Source organism: Orycteropus afer, unplaced genomic scaffold (genome assembly GCF_000298275.1).
Source record: "Orycteropus afer afer isolate SDZICR_OR568_19922 unplaced genomic scaffold, OryAfe1.0 scaffold00078, whole genome shotgun sequence".
NCBI lineage: Eukaryota > Metazoa > Chordata > Mammalia > Tubulidentata > Orycteropodidae > Orycteropus > Orycteropus afer.
The window spans coordinates 5,409,707-5,416,253 of NW_006921665.1; the positions used below are offsets into that span (position 1 = coordinate 5,409,707).

Below are 6,547 nucleotides of genomic sequence, written 5' to 3' on the forward strand. Positions count from 1 at the left end.
CAATTCCTTCAGTATAGCTTCAATTTCTTTCTTCAATACCATTGGCTCTTGATTAAATGCCACTTTCTGACATGGCTGAACACTGACCAATTCTTTTTGGTACAGTGACTATGTATTCCTTCCATCTTCTTTTGATGCTTCCTGCCTCATTCAATATTTTGCCCATAGAATCTTTCCATGTTGCAACTTGAGGTGTGTATTTTTTTCTTCAGTTCTTTCAGCTTGAGAAATACTGAGCATGTTCTTCCCTTTTGGTTTTCTAACTCCAGGTCTTTGGACATTTCACTACAAAAATTGACTTTGTCTTCTTGAGCTGCACTTTGAAATCTTCTGTTCAGCTCTTTTATCTTGTAATTTCCATTTGCTTTAGCTACTCTCCATTCAAGGGCAATTTTCAGAGTCTGTTCTGACATCCATTTTGGTCTTTTCTTTCTTTCCTTTTCTGTTTTTTTTTTTTAACTCCTGTTCATTAAATTTTGTTTTAATGGGTCTCACAATCCTGTGACAAATTGTTGGTCAAGTTGTTTCTATTTAAAAGGTACCAGCCACTCCCCGGAAGGAAGGTTGGGCAATCCTACTTCCGTAGTGATACTGCCTCGGAAACCCAAGGAGGGGTCGCTGTGAGTCGGGGCCGACTCATCGGCACATAACAACAACAACAATTTTAAAAACTAATAAAACAGTCACACACACTACAAAACATTATCCACAAGAACATTTTTTTTTCTTCTGAAAGTTTTATGATGCATTGTTATTATTAACTGGTCTTTTACTATTAAACTTAAAGGGATAATTGAGACAAGCATTTCTGAGACTGTTCTTCCACCGATTTAAGACTGTGGTAGTAAGTATTATGGATCTTATTCATTTCCCCTTCTGAGCTTTCTAAGCAGAGATGGTGACCTTGCCAGCTCCACCAGCCATTGATTGGCATAGTACCTAAGGTATTTGACTGCTGACCAGAAGGCTGGCAGTTCAAACCCACCAGCCATTTCTCAGAAGGAGGTGGGGCAATCTACTTCCGTAGTGACACTGCCTTGGAAACCCAAGGAGGGGTTGCTATGAGTTGAAATCAACTCAACAGCACTGAGTTTGGTTTTTGGTTCTTGATGACCCCCACAAAAACTATCTATCTCATATCACCAGCAACAAAATGACCCAGAAGAGAATAGTCAGAGAAGTTCTCAACACATATGGGCTTGCCAGGAACCATATCAATGATGGCAGCATCACCAGACTTCAAGGATACGGAGCCATCCTCCACTTTCTCACAAGAACAGTGATCAATCTTCTCTTTGAGCTCAGCAAACTTGCAAGTAATGTGGGCTGTGTGACAATCCAGCATAGCCAGCAGTGATTTGGCCTGGATGACTCAGGATGATCACCTGAGCAGTGAAGGCAGCTGCTGCCATTGATGGGTCATTTTTGCTATCACCAGCCACAGTGCCATGAGGGACATCTTTCACAGAAGACATTCTTGACATTGAAGCCTACAATGTCTCCAGGAAGAGCTTCACTCAAAGCTTCATGCGCACTTCAACTGATTTTACTTCAGTAGTAAAAGACAACAAAGGTGACCATGTGCCTGGTTTGAGTACACCAGCCTTCACTCTGCCCACAGGGACAGTGCCAATACAACCAATTTTGTAGACATTCTGAGGAGACAGATAGATACGGGGGTTGTCACTTGGATGAGCTGGTTGTTGTTGTTGTTGTTGTTATGTGCCGTTGAGTTGGACCCGACTCATAGCGAGCCCTCCTCCTTGGGTTTCTGAGGCAGTATCACTACAGAAGTAGATTGCCCCATCTTCCTTCCGAGGAATGGCTGGTGGATTTGAACCTCCAGCCTTCTGGTTAGCAGTCAAGTGCCTTAGGCACTACGCTACCAGAGCTCCTGGATGAGTTGGTGGCAGGATGCAATCCAGACCTTCAAATAGTGTGCTTCCACTGGCATTGCTATCCTTGTGGATGACTTTCCATCCCTTGAACCAAAGCATGTTAGAACTTGGCTCCAGCATGTTATCACCATTCCAACTAGAAATTGACATAAATGCTATGTCAGGGTTGTAGCCAATCTTCTTAACGATTTCAGCATACCTCTTGTTCTGGTTACCTAGTACTGCTCTGACAGGAAATATACCACAAATGAGATACCCTTAGCAAATAGGAGTTTATTCTTACAATTTGGAGGCTTTAAGTCCAAGTTCACAGTGCCAGGCTCTAGAGGCTGTGTGAAAGCCCCTCAACCTTGGGGTTCAGCTCTGCCTCCTGCTCCTAGCCCACTGGAGCTAGAGGCATTTCTTCACTCAGACAGATGCTGGCTGCTGAGGCTGAGAAGCCCAAGGTTTACAGGTAAAAAGGCACAGTCCCAATGTTACCAAACTACATAGCAGGCCATTAATTTAAGTCCATTTTAAGTCCCAAGGTCAGCAGAGCATGGCAGGCTGCTGAACAATGATACGGCGACATGCAGGGTCCAAGCGTGCCATAGGGTAGAGACTATCCCCAAGGCTTCTCCTTATATACAGGAAGCATACCACATCCCAAAGGCAGCTACTCAGCTGCTTGTGGTAGATCCCACCATGGAGTTGATTGTCAGTCTCATCATGGGGAATAACTACCACTAGCTACCCAGCCACTCAACCAGGCCTAGCCAAGTTGACACACAAACATAACCACCACACCTCTTCTGGCTATTGGATGGACTCATTAGAATCCATTTTGTTAGCACCAACAATTAGTTATTTCACACCTAGTGTGTAAGCCAGAAGGGCATGTTGATAGGCCTGGCTATTCTTGGAGATACCAGCTTCAAATTCAGCAACACTGGTAGCAACAATCAGGACAGCACAGTCAGCCTGTGATGTTCCTGTAATCACGTTTTTTGTAACGTCTCTGTAAGTGATAGATGGTTATGTAGAACTTACTGGTCTCAAATTTCTACAGGGAGATATCAATGGTAATGCTACACTCACATACACTTTTCAATTTATCCAAGACCCAGGTATACTTGAAGGAGCCATTTCCCATCTCAGCCATTTCCTGCTCATTCACCAACCACATTTGTAGGTCAGGTGACCAGTGATAGTAAACTCACCTGCATAAATTTACATGGCCAATGATGATGATGTTCTCCTACTCCATGTTGGCTTAGACTTTGTGGTGGTTTACACTGATATCTGTGTTCTTGGGAAAACCAATTGTAGAACAGAAAAAAAAAAAAAAAAAAAAAAAACCCAAAAAGCTAAGCTACTTGTTCTTGATGAAATAATAGCACAGAAGAAAATTTAAATGGAGCCACTAGCAAGTCTATTTTATTATTATTTTTTAATTATTATTATGATTTGGGTGAAAGTTTATAGAACAAATTCATTTTCCACACAGCAGCTCACATACCCTTTGTCTCATGGCATTGACTACAATGCAATTTCCCACACTGCAACAGCTCCCCTCTCACTTCCTCCCCATAGTTACCTCTTCCCTGTGTCCTTCTCTCCCATGCATACCTGTATCTGGAGCTGTTTCCCTATGCATACACAGCCCTTCTATTCTCCCATCATTGATCTCTCCAAGGAGTGTATCTACCTAATGTAAATGTTCAGCTCATATGCCTGTTTTTGTTTGGCTGGAAGCCACGGGAATGGGTTCAATTCCAGACCTGAAGGGCAGCTAGGGGCCATAATCTCAGGTGTTCCATGAGGCTCTTTCAGACCAGCAAGCCTGGTCCCCCTCCCTTTTTTTATGATTTTGAATTTTGTTCCACTTTGTTCTCCCATTTTATTCAGTATCTCCAATACTAGCAAGTCTATATTTGGAACACCAAAAGGTTGCAAGGAAGATGATCCCAGCTCAAAACCACCAAAGACTGCAGTTGAGTTTCCATGCTGCCACGGGTGAAAAATAGTCCCTCATTGTCTCAGATTGTGTCAATCCATTCCAATATGCTCCTTTCCTGACTTTTTGCTTTCTTTATGTATTATGTTCTTGATGTCATCCCACAATTACTTTGGTACTTGGACATTGGTGTTCAATGCATCAAATCTATTCTTTAGATGGTCTCTAAATTCAGGAAGGATATAATCAAGGTCATATTTTGGCTCTTGTGGACTTCTTTTACTTGTCTTCATCTTCAACTTGAGCTTGCATATGAGCAGTTAATGACCTGTTCCACAAGAAGTTGCTGGCCTTGTTTTGGCTGAAGATATTGAGCTTCTCCATCACCTCTTGTCACAGATGTAGTCAGTCTGATTCCCGTGTACTCTATCTGGTGAATTCCATGTGTACAGTCACCATTTGTGTTGTTGAAAAAAAGTATTTGCAACATTCTATTATGCAATCTCCAGGATTATTTCTATCACCAAGGCCATATTTTCCAACTACTGGTGATTCTTCTTTGTTTCCAACTTTTGCATTCCAATCACCAGTAATAATCAACACATCTTGATTGCATGTTTGATCAATTTCAGACTGCAGAAGTTGGTAAAAATCCTCAGTTTCCTTGTCTGTGGCTTTGGTTGTTGGTGTGTAAATTTGAATAATAGTAGTATTAACTTGTCTTCATTGGAGGTGTGTGGATATTATCCTATCATTGACAGTATTGTACTTCATGATAGATCTTGAAACATTCTTTGTAACAATGAATGCCATGCCATTCCTCTTCAATTTGTCATTCCCAGCACAGTAGACCATATGGTTGTCAGATTCAAAATGGCCAAAAACAGTCCATTTCAACTCACTAATGCCTATGATATTGATCATTATGCATTCCATTTCATTTTTGACTTCTAATTTTCTTAGATTCCTACTTTATACATTCCATGTTCTGATTATTAACGGATATTTGCAGTTGTTTCTTCTCATTTTGAGTCATTCCACATCAGCAAATGGAGATCCCCAAGCTTTACTCCACTCACATAATTAAGGTCGACTGTACTCTGAGGAGGCAAGTCTTTCCCAGGTGTATTTTGAGTGCCTTCTGACCTGAGGGGCTCATCTTCCGGCACTATATCAGATAATGTTTCAGGGCTATTCATAATGTTTTCCAGTAATATATCAGACAGTGTTTCATTGCTATTCATAAGGTTTTTACTGGCCAATTCTTTAAGAAGTGGATGGCTCCTTCCTTTTTCTGAGTCTGTGTTAGTCTGGAAGCTTTGCTGAAACCTGTCCACCATGGGTAACCTTGCTGGTATTTGAAATACTAGTGGCATAGCCTCCAGCCTCATAGCAACACGCAAGCCACCACAGTAGGACAAACTGACAGATGACTGGCGGTAACTTAAACTTGCATATGGCAATTATTGGTGTGTTCCATAGTCAGCCCCTGGTCTTGCTCTGACTGACCAGAGCTTCTCCATTGTCTCTTTCCATAGGTGTAAGTGATTTGATTCTTGTGTATTTCATCTGGTAAGGTTCATGTGTTTAATTGCTTTTATGTTGTTGAAAAAAAGGTATCTGCAATGAATGGTCTTGCAAAATTCTATCATGCGATCTCTGGTATCATTTCTATCACCAAGGTCATATTTTCCAACTACCAATCTTTCTTTTGGGAGCTCAGGTAGCGTAGTGCCTAAGGCACATGACTGCTAACCAGAAGGCTGGAGGTTCAAACCCACCAACCACTACTCGGAAGGAAGGTTGGGCAATCTATTTCCGTAGTGATACTGCCTCAGAAACCCAAGAAGGGGTCGCTATGAGTCAGGTCTGACTCGACGGCACATAACAACAACAACAACAACAATCTTTCTTTTTCATTTCCAACTTTCACAGTCCAATCACCAGTAATTAATTATTGATGAATCCTGATCGCATGTTTGGCTAATTTCCGCCCACAGAAGTTGGTAAAAATCTTCCATTTCTCCATCTTTAGTAGTTGGTGCATAGATTTGAACAGTCATATTAATTTAGTCTTCCTTATAGGTGTATAGGTATTATCCTATCACTAACAGCATAGTACTTCATGATAGATCTTGAAATATTCTTTCTGATTATGCATACTATGCCATTACTATTCAATTTGTTATTCCTGTCATAATAGATCATATAATTGTCCAATTCAAAATGGCCAATATCAGTCCATTTCAGCTCACTAATGTCTAGGGTATCGATTTCTATGCATTCCATTTACTCTCTGACAACTTCCAATTTGCCTAGATTCATTTTTCATACATTCCATGTTCTGATTTTAATGTATGTTTGTAACTGTTTCTTCTCATTTTGAGTCATGCCACAACAAGCAAATGAAGGTCCCCAAAATTTTACTCCATATACACCATTAAGGACAATTCCACTTTTAGGAGGCACCTCTTCTCCAGTCATATTTGAGTGCCTTCCAACACTTCCAGCACTATATCAGACAGTGTTTCACTGGTATTCATAAGGTTTTCAGTGGCCAATTTTTTCAGAAGTGGACTGCCTCTTCCTTCTTCCTACTCTTAGTCTGGAAGTTCCACTAAAACCTGTCCACCATGGGTGACTCTGGTGGTATTTGAAATACTGGTTTCATAGCTTCCAATATCATGGTGACATAGCTTCCAGAATCACAAAA

General features: G+C 41.1%; 1 pseudogene; it reads right to left on the bottom strand.

Moving 5' to 3' along the window:
* Window positions 1-738: 738 nt before the first annotated feature.
* LOC103197419 lies at window positions 739-6,318 on the bottom strand (annotated as a pseudogene).
* Between the last annotated feature and the right edge of the window lie 229 nt (window positions 6,319-6,547).